This window comes from Cnephaeus nilssonii (assembly GCF_951640355.1).
Source record: "Cnephaeus nilssonii genome assembly, chromosome: 12".
Classification (NCBI taxonomy): Eukaryota; Metazoa; Chordata; class Mammalia; order Chiroptera; family Vespertilionidae; genus Cnephaeus; species Cnephaeus nilssonii.
In genome coordinates this window covers 12263912-12280074 of record NC_137083.1, presented here as the reverse complement: position 1 = coordinate 12280074, position 16163 = coordinate 12263912, and the positions used below count along the sequence as shown (strand labels likewise).

At 45.6% G+C, this 16163-nt stretch overlaps 1 protein-coding gene across 5 annotated transcripts in view; it reads right to left on the bottom strand.

Annotated features, from left to right (window-relative positions):
* The window catches only part of OSBPL3 (oxysterol binding protein like 3), a 145903-nt gene extending 131675 nt beyond the window's left edge, over positions 1–14228 (bottom strand). For all 5 annotated transcript variants that reach the window (XM_079786792.1, XM_079786793.1, XM_079786791.1 and 2 more), the window contains exon 1: positions 13944–14228. The gene's annotated coding sequence lies outside the window, so the exon portion shown is untranslated. The remainder of the gene's footprint in view (positions 1–13943) is intronic.
* Between the last annotated feature and the right edge of the window lie 1935 nt (positions 14229–16163).

Genomic DNA, 16163 nt, shown 5'->3' with positions numbered 1-16163 from the left:
GAGTGGACGGTAGCATATCCAGTTGAATTCACATCTGATTGCGTAGGCACACAGTGTGGGTGAGGGGAGTATGCGGAACCAGGTTCTGAGTGGCAGAATTTGACAGCATGCTAGAAGTCCAGGGACTTCTAGAAGTCCAAAGTCATGGCCCCGACTTTGCTAACAACTACATGTGACCTTGCATAAGCCATTTCACCTTTCAAGGTGCCAATTTCCTTATTTTTAACAGGTGACAGGTTGATGTTTTTCACTGTGGGAGGTGACTCGGGTAGTGGACGGTGAAATCAATTCAGTGGCTGCAAACCAATATTAAAAATATGATTCTCGGGCTGAGACAGGAATTCCACAAGATGAGACTCTAAAGCATCTTCTTGTGCCAGAAAGTAAGGATGTACAGTCGCTTCAAACACCGACAATACTGGGCTAGGTCAAAGGGACACAGGAGTCAACTGAAGAAGCTCCTACTAGTCAAATCTGGAAGAACTGGAGCACTGAAATAAATAAAAGGCTACTGGATTATAACCCAAATAAATATCCATGAATCCATACTGATACACTGATTGAATAAATAAATAAACAGAATAGAATAGGCAAACCTACATAATAAATTATGTAGATACTCTGCCCCTAGAGGAAGTGGAACGTAACTTCCCAACCCTGTGGTGTGGGCTGCACATCGTGGGCTGGGAAAAGAATAACTTGACAGTGCAGAAACCTGACCAACACTGCCTCGGCCAGAGATCAAGGTCCACATCGGCAGTGATAAAGCATGTTGACAGAATGTACCCTCAACATGATGTGATGAGAATGGCACTTTACCTCAGTGGTCTTCCTCCCCCAAATCCATAACCCTAATTTTTTTTATTATTATTATTACTGATTTTGGACAGAGAGAAAGGAAGGGAGAGAGGAACATCAATATGTTGTTCCACCTATTCATGCATTCATTGGTTGACACTTGTATGTGCCCTGATCGAGTATGGAACTTGCAACCTTGGCATATAGGGAAGACTCTCCAGCCAACCAAGCTACCTGGCCAGGGCCCCATAATCCTATTCTAGTCATGAGAAAAACATCAGACAAATTCCAACTGAGGGACATTCTACAAAATACCTGACCAGTATTCCTCAAAACTATCAAGGTCATCAAAAACAAGGAAAGCCTGAGAAACTGTGACAGCCAAGAGCCTGACGAGATATGATGACGAAACAATGTTGAAGCCCAAATGGGATCCTGGAATAGGAATGGGACATTAGGTAAAAACTAAGAAAATCTGGATAAAGTATAAGCTTTCGCTGATCTATATATATATATATATATATATATATGGCTAAGTGATACGTCCAACCAACCAGTAAACATTGACTCGTGCATGTGCGGTACATATAAAGCTCTCGCTGGTGCCAATCACATAGGTGTGTTTCGATCTGTCAATGTCGGTCGTGAACGTGGTTGTTTTTGTTGACATTCTGAAGCTGAAAGAAAGCAGCATGGTAGACAGAATATGTAGGTGCAATCATCATGCTACTGAGAAATCTTAATAGTAAATAGGGTCTTTGTAATGGCACTAGATTTATTATCAAAAGATTGCCACCTAACATAATCGAAGCTGAAGTATTAACAGGATCTGCAGAAGGAGAGGTTGTTCTGATTCCAAGAAGTGATTTGTCCCCGTCTGACACTGGCCTCCCATTTAAATTAATTCGAAGACAGTTTCCTGTGATGCCAGCATTTGCAATGACTATTAATAAATCACGAGGACAAGCTCTAGACAGAGTAGGAATATTCACACCTGAACTTGTTTTCGGACATGGTCAGTTATATGTTGCTTTCTCTTGAGTTCAAAGAGCATGTGACGTTAAAGTTGTAAATACTTCATCACAAGGGAAATTAGTCAAGCACTCTGAAAGTTTTTACTCTTAATGTGGTATACAGGGAGATATTAGAATAAGTTTAATCAATTTATCAGTCACTGTTTTTACAATGTTGTTTTTATATGTTTTTGTTTTTTTTATATCATGTCTTTGTTGTTGTTATATCACATTGTTATTGTTCATTTATTAATCAATTTATATATTTTTTTCATATACATTTTACTAATTTTCTTTCCTCTCTGACACTTCTATTATAAAGAAAGGACAAATAGCGATATTAAAATATTTCTTCTAATTAATTTCCTTTCAATGTGCATGAATCCGTGCACCGGGCCACTAGTAGTAATATATTAGTGTTGGTTCATCTAATTGTGACAAATGTACCTTACTAATGTAAGGGGAAATGAAGTGGGGAACTCTCTGTACTATCTTCACAACCTTTCTGTGGATCTAAAACTGTTCTAAGTGAAAAGCTGTTTTAGTATGAAGAGTGATTAACACAAACTTTGAGTGTTATCAGCGCACATGCTCTGAAAGCTTTTCACTAGCATTAAAGACAAGGAACACTAGGGCTAAGTAAGGTCACAGGAAGAAAATCCAGGTACAAGTCTCAGCTCTGCCACCTGCCCCTTGGGTAAGTCACTTCCTGACCCAATGTCTTCAGTCTGATTCTCCCCACCTTGCAACAAGGTCAATACCTATCCTGCCTACCCACACGGTTTGGTTCGGTTTTGTGAGAAGCAAAGTAAATTAAAGTGATTTACAAAATATGGACATGCTATACAAAATATGGGCGTTATGATAACCAAATTCTCTAGTTCTTCCCCTAAATCAGAGCGCGCTCGGGGCTGGTGGAGACTCAGAGTCTTTTGCCTACTGAACCAGCACTTGGATTTTCAAAGGGGTACCTGGCCCAGCAGCATCCGCATCACCTGAGAACTTGTTAGACACACAGAATCGTGGGGCCCACCACAGATCCACCAAATCAAGAAACTCTGCGGTGGAGCCCAGGAATCTGTGGTCTTACAAGCCCTGAAGGTCATTCTGATGCTGCTGACGCTGAGACCACTGCCCCAGAGAAACCCGTCACAGACCATGATAACTGAGTCCCGTTCACAGGGCCACACTCCTCCAGCTGGCTCCCCGCCCAGCTGGCAATCACTGGCTCTCATTTCCTCCAGGACCCCTTCCCATCTGTTACCACTTGGCTAATTCTCTCCTGTGAGAGAGCAGAGGGGAAACAGAACTCCCCTCGGGGATGTGAGGAAATCCACGACGTGCTGAACCTCTGCATGAGGTAACTACCTAGTACAAGTCCAAGAACATGGTTATTTTGCCCAACTAATCTGTGAAGTGCTTAGCAATGAGGGAAATCGGGGCATCTCTCAGAACCACACAGCACACATTTACAAAGACTCAGATTCCAGCATCCTGTCCTTCTGGTCTCCCGGCATTTGTCAAGACAAAGGTGTCTTAATCTGTGGATCAGGAGAGGCAGCTATCTCATATGAACATCTACACCCAGGTACATCCACCGGCACGCAGACATTATGAAGAGAAGACCTGCTCATGCCAGAGAACAAAAGAGGCTTCCAGGTCCTTAAGCAAGAAACGAATGATGCAGAACTGAAAGTAACAAGCAAACTGGAATGCCATTTTGGCCTGGGATCAAACTAGAAAAACAGGAATTACAAGTCAGGAGTATGAGCTGGTCGGCATGAAGAAGTCATGCTGTCCTTTTTCTGAACCATGTTTAGGCCACAGTTATTCTTTTCCTATCTGACTCCTCACTGTTGCTGTTATTCCTAATGGCACGCATACAACAAACTTAAGACTGCTGTTGTAGTCTAGAGCAGTGGTCGGCAAACTGCGGCTCGCGAGCCACATGCGGCTCTTTGGCCCCTTGAGTGTGGCTCTTCCACAAAATACCACGTGTGGGCGCGCACATACAGTGCGATTGAAACTTCGTGGCCCATGAGAGTCGGTTTTCGGCTCTCAAAAGAAATTTCAATCGTTGTACTGTTGATACTTGGCTCTGTTGACTAATGAGTTTGCCGACCACTGGTCTAGAGAAAGACTGTTGAAAAGCGAGGGTGAAATTTTAGCCTGTTTGTGCGCACGGGTATTTCCCAGGTAAAAGGACTGCTGATACAAGCACAATGTCTCTCTAAAGCATAGAGACGGGATTTGTGTGTGTGTTGTAAGAGGAATATTACTCTTAGCATAAGTCATACATAAATCATGCACATAAAATATGTCAACAAATGATCATTTATTTATTCACCTCCACTCTCTCCTTATTCCCTATTCACCATCTTCAGGAAAAGAGAGCTTCCAGCCCATAATTTACTGACAGATAAAGTGAAAAGAAGATGAACAATACGCCACCAAAATAGGCAAATTCAGCTCGAGTCAAAAAGCCAACTAACTAAGAGAGGGTGCCGGAAGTCATGGCTGTGGAGTGGCTAGGTGCTCGCTGCACCTGTGGGCCCCTTTGTGGATCTTCAGGCAGTTGGGCCTCAGCAGGGCATGTGGGAGAGATCCACTTGGACCCCAGCCTCTTGCGACACCCTTGGGGGGCTCCTGACTAGGTTCCCCAGCCTGGGAACCCCGGCGGAGGCAGGTATTACTAGAGGATCCACATACCACATTTTTCTCCCTCAGTGTATGAGATGATATGTAAACTCAGGTGTGAAGGCAGAGAAAATTGCTGGTATTATAACTGAAAACAATGAAGTGTGCTGGAAGACGGCCACAGACTGTGTGAGTGATACCAAATCAGAAATAGCTAATGCCTTGAAGAGTCTTCGGTCACCTGCCATTTCTCTTGGCTTAATGAGGCTGACGTCATGTCTAGAACTGGGTGATCAATTCAGTAATGACTTAACTGTTCAACATTCTGCTGTCCTTGACCGGACTAGATGAATGTACTGAAAGTCTCAGCTGGCTCTCCGTGCACAACTTCTTACCTTGCGGGTTCGCATCAGCTCGGGAAGTATTTCCAAAACAAACCTGAGTGTGTGCTGATGGAAATGGGAATAGCAATGCTGAGTTTTCCTGGGCCAAAGCCTTTGTCTGTAAACTGTAATAATTACACCAAGAAGTGTGAAAACAAAGGCTACTTGTTGGAGAAAATATTCAATTGTTCTTCTTTGACACAAATATCAGTTATCAGTAAAAATATTTTCTGTGTGAGCAGTGATTTTTGAAGTTATGGGACAATAAGTGTTAGAAATGTCTAAGATAGCTATTTCTCAACAGGTTTGTTGCCAGAACACAGGCTTCATAAAAAAAAACCACAACAACACTAAATCATCATCATTGGACACATAGATTCAGGGAGTTTACCATTTAAAAGAGTCCTTCTCGGCCCTGGCAGGGTGGCTCAGCTGGTTACAGCATCATCCCCATACACCAAGGTTGTAGGTTCAATCCCCAGTCAGGGCACATACAAGAATCAATCAATGAATATACATATAAATAAGTGGAACAAACTGATGTTTCACTCTCTCTTTCCTCTCTCTCTCTCAAATCAATTTTTTAAAAAGTCCTCAACGAACTGAAGGGTTCATCATTCCTTAAAATGCTATGCATTGGCTCATCCTGCATTCTCTGCCTGCACTGTCCTGTCTACCTAGCCTCCACTCCCTTCCCTCGTCTCAATCTTCCGTGTCCTTCAAGGCTTGGCGCAAATGCCCACTTTCCTGCAAAAGCATCTCCAGTCGCTCTTCCTGTGCTCCTCTAGCCACAGAGGCAGAGGCACTGCTGGGACTGGATCCACGTTCTTACTCTCTGACTCCTAGTCCTGTGCTTCCCACCACACAGGAGCGCCTTTTAGTCAACACTTGGCAGTAGGAGGCCAAATGGCCAGCCTCCACCCCAGCTCCGGCCCTTGTTCCCTTTGTGACGGTGGGGAAACTACTTAAGCCTCTCTAGGCCTTTGGTAGTCAGGGGTTCCTTGGGTAGAAGCAACAGAAACCAATCTGGCAAATAAAACCAGAGAAAATGTATTGGAAAACATCTGTTTGAGGAACTGAAGCCAGACCACAACAATGTGGACTGAACAGGAACACACCCTAGGCAGCAGAATCTGCATGATCCTCAGCATTGGACCCAGACTCCTGCAAGAGGCTCACAGGGCCACCCATGGCCACGGAGAATGGGGCCCTCCTTCTGGGCCCAACAGATCATATCCCAAGGCAAGGAGTGTCCTCAAATGGGACCTGGAAGGGTAAATGGATGTTGGACAACCAACGAGCAAATACTGTCATTGTTCTGCGGTCATCTTTAGAGGCAGGATGTTCCCCATTCCCGAATGCCCCCAACAAGCTCCAAAGGGGTTCATTCTATATACACTGGACTAAACATTTGCTTGAGGCAGCTCTGAACCTGCGAGAAAAACCCAAGTGGGTCTTCCCTTTATTCTCTGAGGCCTTCTGATACCCCTAACTCACTTTATCTCAGCTGCTAGACATCTGAGCTACACCAGAATTGGAGCCAGCAAGTTATTGCTTTTTTATTGATTTTAGAGAGAGGGAGAAAGTGAAAGAGGGAGGGGGAGCGAGGGAGGGAGGAAGAGGGAGGGTGGGGAAAGAGAGATTTGTTGTTCCATGTATTTAGGCATTCATTGGTTGAATCTTGTATGTGCCCTGACGGGAGATGGAACCCGAAACCTTGGCATATCGGGATGGACACTCTGACCAACTGAGCTACCCTGCCAGGGCCCCAGCCAGTTGTGTTAAGATACTTTCATGGTTATGCTGGAGAACAGGTTGTTAGACCTTATCCCGTTTGTTACTAAGGTACTAAAAACACAACTTTGTATTAAATTGCCCACAGCAAATAAACCTACAAGCAGCACCATAGTAATTACCTCTAGGAAGAGGAGGTAAACCCCTCCACCACCTCCCTGCCACCTGACCTCCTGCAATCAGCAATAACAAAAGGGCGGGACTTCCCCTGCCATGCCCCTTGAGGATTCCCCAGCCACATTCTCTTTCCTCCTCCACTTCGGACCATTAATAGCCTGAATCAGGACCCAGAGAAAAAAGGAACTTCTCTCTCCAGGGTCCCAATTAAAATGCAGACTCATTCCCTTTGATCCACATATCTCCGTTCTAATTGAATTCTCTGTGACTGTTTAATATCTATACCCCCTTCTAACTGTAATCTCCGAGAAGGGAGGCTCCACATCTATCTACTTCACCTCCAGGTGCCCTGTGCCCAGCATGGTGCCTGGCACACAGTGTGCGTGCTCAATCAGCACTTATTTAATGTGTGAACGAACATCCTACTGCATGCATTCATCCTAGGAAGGTATTTCCTTCAAGTTTAATCCTGTTTGTGAGATTGGAAAAATATTTAGCTTTTGCTTCTAAACATTTCAGATCACTGCCCACCACAGTTGATTTGGAGAAGAATATTTGTTTTATAAGATTCAAACTGTAACCTTAAATTTCTTATATTACATTTGATATCAAGACAGAGAACAAGTACGGGAATCTTTAATTATAGTACCATTTTTTAATACAAGTTGTTATATTGAGAAGAGTGTTTGACCCACAGAGCGATGATCTCTTGCTGGGCTGCTTGTTGCAATTTAATTTTTTTTCTACTTGACATTCAAGCGATTTTTCAATTCAGGTCCACTCTCTCCTGAAATCACAAATGAGGAAGAACATCCTCTGGGGTTGTCTAGCCCACACCTCTCAGAGAACTGGGTTTATTACCTTGGCTATTATTTTGTGAGCAGACAACCTAGACAGCGACATGGTGTTCATCTAAAGAAATTTATACGAAATCAGCTTGTTTCTCAGCTTAAAATCCACATATTATTGTTGTTATTTAAGAAACACAGTCCACTCATACCCCAAGAGTCATGGGGAGTCTAGAAACAATCACTGTCTGGCTCCCAAACAAACAGATTTACTCAGAGTGATTTATAAAGCCAGTCCAAGGAAAATTCAATTTTAGGGTATAAACAATGTGATTAAGAAATGAAATTACCGTTGCATTTTCTAAATTTTTCCAAGATGAAGAAGAAAATATTTCACCAAATACAAGACAAAAGCATCAGCTGACTAGCTAAAGGAGAAATTCTTCAACTTCCTCAGGCTGCTGCTCCACTAATTACAGAGGAATTGTTTAATGCTCACGTGGATGACGCAAGCCCGGGGGTGACACTGGACCACAGCCTGCCTGCTCCAGCTTCTACAAAGGATCGTCTTTGAAGTCACCCCTATGTCCCAGTCTTTACATCTAAGAGGAATCTTTTACAGAAAATATTTTATTCCAGTTTTTGAAAATTCCGATGTCTTTGATATTTTTAACTTATTACAAAAAATTTCCCAGCATATACAAAAGTTACACTTTCAGCAGCACTATCCAACAGAAATGTAATAGGGGCCAAATGTGTAATTTTAATTTTATTTAAGTAGCCAATTAGAAAGTGTAAAAGGAAACAGGTAATATTATTTTTAATTATATATTGTGATGTATCCAAAATATTATCATTTCAACATATAAATGATAAAAAATGATTGAGATAATTTTATTCTTTTTTGTACAAACTCTTCGAAACTTAGTGTGTATTTTACATTTATAGCACATCTCAATAAAGATTAGCCACATTTTGAATGCTCAATAGCCACATGTGGACAATGGCACCCCAGTAGACAGCAGATACTATAGAAAATAGTATTAAAAACCTCATGAACTCATCACCTTGCTTCAGTAATCACTAACTCCCCAACAGCTGTGTTTCTTTTTTCTTTTTTTTAATATATTTTATTGATTTTCCACAGAGAGGAAAGGAGAGGGATAGAGAGCTAGAAACATCGATGAGAGAGAAACATCGACCAGCTGCCTCCTGCACACCCCCCACCAGGGATGTGCCCGAAACCAATGTACATGCTCTTGACCGGAATCGAACCCGGGACCTTCCAGTCTGCAGACCGACGCTCTATCCACTGAGCCAAACCGGTTTTGGCAGCTGTGTTTCTTCTATACTCTTTCCAACCCCCAAATTATTTTGAAGCAAATCCTAGAAATCATAGCATTTTATCCATGTTCAAATTTCCTTGATTATCTCATAATTTTGTTAACAGTTGATTTCTTCAAATCAAAATCTAAACAATCAACTATGAATATCTCTTTTTAATGACAACATTTTTTATGACACCAACGTAATGGGAGTTATACTTTCAGTAAAGTGCTTTAATCATTCTGATATTTATTAAGCATCTATCTTGTGCCAGACACTGTTCTAGCCCCAAGACACAACAAAGAACAAGACTCAAAAAAACTTCGTGTTTAGCTCCTGACTGCACATCAGGACTGTTTGGGGAAGCTTTAAAAAAATACCAGTTTAAAAAAAAACACAGTTCCATCAACTAACACATAGATAAATAAATCATGGTATATACATACAATGGGGTGTTATATAAAGGAATGAAGTAATGATTCATGCTACAACAGGTAAGAATCTTGAATACAACATGCTAAGTGAAAAAACACATATTGCATTATTCCATTTACATGAAATGTACAGAATAGGCAAATCCATTCATATATGAAATAGATTAATAGTTGAGGGGGTGGGGGCAGACTGCTAATGGGTGCAGATTTCTTTTGGGGATGATGAAATGTTGTAAAATTAATTATGGTGATGGCTACACAACTGTGAATATACTAAAAACCACTGAAATGCGTACATTAAATGGGTAAATTATACAAAATGTGAATTATATCTTAATAAAACTGTTATTCAAAAAGAAGTAGCCCAGCTGATGTGGCTCAGTGACTGAGCATCAACCTATGAACCAGGAGGTCACGTTCAATTCCCAATCAGGGCACATGCCCAGGTTATGGGTTAGATTCTCATCACTGATTTTTCTATCTCTCTCCCCCTCTCCCTTCCTATCTAAAATCAATTAGATAGATATAGATATAGATATAGATATAGATATAGATATAGATATAGATATAGATGTAGATGTAGATGTAGATGTAGATGTAGATGTAGATGTAGACGTAGATGCAGACGCAGACGTAGACATAGACATATAGATATAGATACAGATATATATGAATGAAGTAACTGGATAAAACATGTTACATTCACACAATGGAATACTAATCAGCTATAAAATAGACTGAGAAAACTCCTTTAAAAAAGAAAACAACCCTCCTTACCCCAAGCCACTTGATCCAGGAACTCTGGGAGTGGGGACTTGTCAGGGAAAATTTTTAAAGACCCTAAATGATTCTAATGTAAGTCAGATGAGACTCAGTGGTTTCAGGGAAGATTCGGTCAAGTGACCAACAACTGCAATCAGTGTGAATACTGCTCCCTATAAAATGAGTCGGCAAAGGGGTTCTCCAACTTCAACTTGGAGGCAGCAGAGGAGGGCTTCCTACAAGTGACACCCATGCTGAAACGTGATGAATGATGGGAAGTAGCCAGAGGAACATGGGGGAGGAAGAAAAGGTTACAAGGACAGAAGATTATGCATAAACTGGGAGGGCAGAGCACCTTATGTGTGGCCTGGGGAGAGTGGCAGGGGGCTGAACTGAGTTCACTGTGACTGGAACACACAGAGCAATGAGCTAAGAGGAGCTGATGCATAGATGACCTGGTAAATCAGGTTAAAAATGTAAAATATTCATTGACCAGCTGCCTCCTGCATGCCCCCTACTGGGGATCGAGCCTGCAACCCAGGCATGTGCCCTTGACCAGAGTCGAACCCGGGACCTTTCAGTCCACAGGCCTACGCTCTATCCATGGAGCCAAACCAGCCAGGGCTCCATAGCAGTTTTAACATATTTTAATAACATTATACCATTTATGTGAAAAAAGTGCATATAAGATGCAAGATATTTACTCTATAATGTTTGTTTTGTGTAGGGGTTTGAGATCTTGCAATATCTCCAAGGTGAAAACAACCACAATAGGTGCTTTGCATGGACTTTAAAAACTAGGATTTTTATTGCTTCATCATAAACTGGTGAAGGCACTACAGTATTGTGGATCAAAAGGTAGGAAACAAAATGCCACATTCCAGTTACTTTTTTCACAGAATATTCTAACAGAATCTAACCAAATAGCCTGGCCAGCATGGCTCAGTGGTGGAGCGTAGACCTGTGAACCAGGAAGTCACGATGAACGAACTTTCTAGGCAACAGGAATGCCTGAGCAAAGGCAACTCGGTTGCTGAATCAAGTTCAGCTGCCGATGCACAGCAGGCAAAACCTATAGGACTTCTCTTTAGATTTAGGTGAAAGTAAATTTAAAGTTAGGTTAAAGAATTTCCTTTCCTCCTATGTTAAATTCCTGTCAGGCCATATGCCTGGATTGTGGGCTCAATCCTCAGTGTGGGGCGTGCAGGAGGCAGCCAATCAATGATTCTCTCTCATTATTGATATTTCTATCTCTCTCTACCTCTCTCTTTCTCTCTGAAATCAATAAAATATATATTTTTTAAAAGAATATAACCAAATAAAGTTGTACTATGGACAGGATACCAGGCTTAGTGATGTGAGGGATAGAAACAGAAAATGCATATTGGCCCTGCCTTCAAAGCATTTACAGCCTAGAAAATAAGGCGGCGGTATATTTGAATAAATAAGTCAGGAGGCACTCTGGTGAGGAAAAGGGGGAATATGAAAGGACCAAAGTGCTGACGGTAAGAAAGAATCCCGACATGCTCAGTAGTCAGAGAGTGAACTGGAGACTCTCAGGGTTTTTTTGTGCTGTTGTTTTTAATGCTGTGAGAGATTGAGTTCAGAGAGATTATTCTGGCGGAAGTAGCTTATGAGTTCAGTTTTGAAAGATGTGGGTTTTCACAAGAAGACACAATGAAAGAGCTTTCTAGGCAACAGAAATGTCTGAGCAAAGGCAACTCTGTGGCTGAATCAAGTTCGGCTGCCGATGCACAGCAGGCAAAACCTATAGGATTTCTCTTTAGATTTAGGTGAAAGTAAATTTAAATTTAGGTTAAAGAATTTCCTTTCCTCCTATATTAAAGCCCCTCAACTTCCAGGCCCACAAACCATAAACTCAACCACAAAAATCAATGGCAGTAAGAGCCTCAATAATTCACCAAGTAGTGCAACTAGAAACTTGATATTGGCAGCAGAAAGTTTGTAGCCCAACAACCTCAGTTCGTTTTAATATATTGTATCACTGGACTCTACCATAATGAAGTAACTTCTAATTAAGCAGCGGGAGGACACATTTCTGTGTAGTGAAGGAGCTAAAGATTTAGAGTTAGAAGGACTATTAACAGAACCTAGTTCAGCAATTTACTGTGGATGCTGCAAGTTCCTAAAGCTTGGCTGCAGTTTCTTCATCTGTAAGATTAAAAGAGATAATATGGGCTTATGGCAGCCTAGTAGTATCTGGCCTGTGAGATAACTATTAACTATTATTGAGACTATATCTGAATGAGAAAACAACAAATCTTCTTTTGGCTAAGCAATAGCTTTTGTCACAAATAAAGCTAAATGCTTATTGACCGTAAAGGTAGAAAACACATTTCTGTTTCTTGGAAGAGGCCCAGAACCAGAGAGAGAAAATGATCTGGAATTCTAGTTCTACTAGGATAACCTTGGGAAAGTTGGTTAACCTGCTGGAGCCTCAATTTCCCACCTGGTTAGAAAGACCTAGCTAGCTAATAAGACTACTATAATGTTTAATGAGGTAATCTACACAAAGTCCCCAGTATATATCCAGTTCTTAGTAGGTGCTCAATCAATAGTAGTTATTGGTATTTAATTTTCCCACAAGGAAAAAAAAAAAGAAGAAACATGAAAATTAAAACCAACAATGAAATCACCATTCTTCATATTTCAAAGAAAAGTTTTCATCACCCATTTAGTAACTATTTCTTGCATACCTACTGTGTGCGTCAGGCATTGCGGTTGACATTGATGATAGAGCGATAACAAGACGGATAAGATCGCTACTTTTCCATTCTAGAGGCAGATGGCAGTACACCGCCCAAGGACATGGTTTCAGAGAGGAGCGCGAGGAGGAACGTGGAGCAGGGAGGCGTGCTAGCAAGTTGGTGGAGGGCTGGAGCTGGGATCCATTTCAGCTCAGGCCTGCCTGACGGGTCTCCTTCGGCCAGAAGGGGGCCCGCACCTTGTATGATGCTTGGGAGTAGAATGTGCACGACCAGAAGTCAGACCTACTCTCTCACCTGCCTGTGGAGGGACCTCTTTTGCATCTGCAGCTTAAAAATATTTCTAAATGCCTCCATCCCAGTACTCAAACCCTGACGGTCAGTGCAACACCTGGGGAACTTCGTGTACCTCAACCCCAGACACTTGGAGGGACAAGTTCACAGTCCCCTCCGATCAGAGTCTGCACTCAGGAGACTGTAGTTTGTGAGACGGAGGAGGAAACATACAAGTGTGCAAAAGGTGGCGGGCAAGTTTGATTCCCGAAGGAGTGCGGCGCGCCCGGGCTTGAGACTTGTCAGTGCGATCTGCCACCCAGCTCAGGGCGCTGGGGAGCCCGAAGCGGCGATGCGCTCAGCGCGCACCGCGGAGCGGCGCAGGCCGGGGGAGCGAGGCTGGCGCGGCGGGCGCCTGCAAGGCCAGCGTCGCCCGGGTTCCCCCGCCGCGCCCCAACGCGCGGATGTGGTAAAGCTTCGTGCTCGGCTCCATTAACCAGGTTTCCTGTGCCTCCAGCCCCGGCGGCGCGCCTGCCCGCAGCCCAGGGCAGCTCTTGGGCGTCGCATCCTCCGGCCCCGCGACCCAGGCCCGCGAGTTCGGCGCCTTCTCGCCATCAATCCCAGCCAAACCGTCCCTCCAAGGACCGAGCTCTCGGGTGGGCGCACGCGAACCCCACATCCAGAGAGGCTGGCGCCGGCCCCGAGACGACCTCCCCGGCTCGGGGCGGCCCCGCCGGCCGGTTCTCCCTCGGCGACAGGAGGCTGACCCCGGTCTTGCAGAGACTGGCGGTCACCCCCACCCTCCGCTCCGAAATCGCAGCCCCGCCGAGCCCGCGCCGCCGCCGGGCCCCCGCCACACCCAGCACCGTTCCCACAGGCGTCCGGCGCTTACCTGCGCGCTCTGCCGCCGGGGACGCCACCGAGTTCCCATCCACAGACCCAGGAGGCGGCAAACAGACTTCCCCGGTCCCCCCGCAATGCGCAGCTGACAGTTCCCGCAGCGGCTGCGGGAGACCGGGGCGGGGACGGCCACTGGCTGGCGGACGGAGAGGCCGGAGCCCGCGCCACGCACCAACTGCCTTGCGCTCGCGCCCCTTGGCCGGGCCCAGCTCGCGGACGCCACGACCGCGCCGCCAGTTCCCAGGACTTTGCCCAGAACTTCGCGCTTGTCGCCTGCGGATCGGCAGGAGGGGGTGAGCGAGGAGGCGGGGCCTGAGCCCGCCGTGGGGCGGGGCCACGGGCGGAGGGCGGGGAAGACAGGAGGGGCGGCAGAGTGACCCACACCCCCACCAATCAGGAGTCGGCTCCGGGGAAGGAGGTGGGGCGATGCGCTAGGAAGAAGCGGACGGATTCCATGACGCAGCCGAGGGAGTCGGGACCACGGGTTCCCGACAGGTGCGAAGGGCAGAGGGAGGTGAGAGCTGCGTGGCGCCCGGGAAGGGGCTTCCAGCGGCCCAGGGTGCTGCCTTGCGCCGTGGGTGCTCCATCAATATCTGTGGAGGGGCGTTTCCCGCCAGGGAAGGAGGGAGAAGGGAAGGCGGCGCGGGAGGGGCTGGTTCAAGGAGAAGCTCCCTGAGGACACTTGTGGTCGAACAGGCAAAGAGGACTCGACCTCTTGAGGAAGGCACATTGAGGCAAAGGGATCGAGAACGGAGAACCATGGGTGGTGCAGGGAGGACTGCAGGCACAGGGTGATGGACAGATTCGGCGTGGGACCCCACGCTGGACTCTGACCTGACCTCCCGGGGCAGTGATGCAGATCCGTGCCGGGTCCCAGGAGAAAAGCCAGGAGGGAGGTTGTTCAGTTCTTTGCAGTTCCTGTGCAGGGGGTGGGAGGGCAGAGAGAAAGCTTCGTAGTTAAAATTAAAATGCAGGAGCTCCTTGAAAAACAATGAAGTCCACCCGACTGGACTGCCCACTCGCTCCTCTTCGATCCTGGCATGAATGCAAGCAACGGATCACCTGGGGTCCGTTTGGAGCCTGCAAACGCGTAGGGTAATGAACCTTTACCGAGCGCCTACGGCGTGCGTCCGACCCGGTTGTGGGCGTGCAGCCGCGATGGTGCACCAGGCTCCTGCTCTCGTGGAGCTTATATTTTTTGTGGGGAGACAGACCATCAACAAAGAAAATGCAAATATAAGCCAACCAGGAAATGCTGATGAGCAAGCACTGAGGCAATTGCTAAGCAGAGCTTTCAAAAGCGATGATGTGTGTGATAGGGAGCTGCGAAGCGCCCTGGGGGCCTCTCTGGGGAGGTGGCTTTTAAGCAGATTCCTGAACCCGAAGAGGAAAAACGGTCTCCAAAGAGCGTTCCGGGTCGAGGGAACAGCAAAGGCAAGGTGTGTAGCCTCCCTGAAGACCGTGTAACCTGCCTCACCGAGCTCAACAATGAGTGTGGCTCGCTCCTGGCTCGGTGCCTGGCACAGTAGGGGCTCCAGAATGTTAAATTCCAGTGCCATCCGCCACCTGCGGCACCCGACATATTCCAGTTTCCCAGCTGACCCCAAATGAAGGTGTCGGAGGCTCTTGCCAGAGCCATGCTATTCACATTTCATTCACCGCGCTAGGTTCCCGGCTTCTGGAACCCTCCCGGTCGCGGGAGGTCTGGGGCTGTTTTGAATCTGGCAGGTAGCCAGCGAGGGAGGGCAGATACTGACCAGCTGCAGAGTGAACCCAGTGTCCAGCTGCCCGCATCTGCACAAGGAAAACCTTACTGGAGAAGATTTTAAATCGGATGACTAAGAGGATCTTAAAGAATCCCCACCCCCCGCCACTCCGCACCAGGAGGCACCTTGGCCACCCCAGCATGGATCGCCTGAGCAGCTCAGATGTTGTTTTCCCAACCCTTCTTGCGTTTTTCAGTAATTCCTCTCCCAGTGAGAAGTTCAATTTTTCCTCCCCTTCTTCCCTCAAGCTCTGTTATTTCTCTCTTTTTCCACTCCTCTCCCTACCTCCCACCCTCACCCTGTTACATGAGCATTGTTTTCTGTGCAGGAGATGAGCCTTACATCCTAAAGGGAGTTATTTGCATAGGGTTTTATTGTTGAAATGAGCATTGGATTTTTAGCTTCTTCAGTTTCTTCCAGCTAACCAAGTGCTTAGCTGGGAGAGA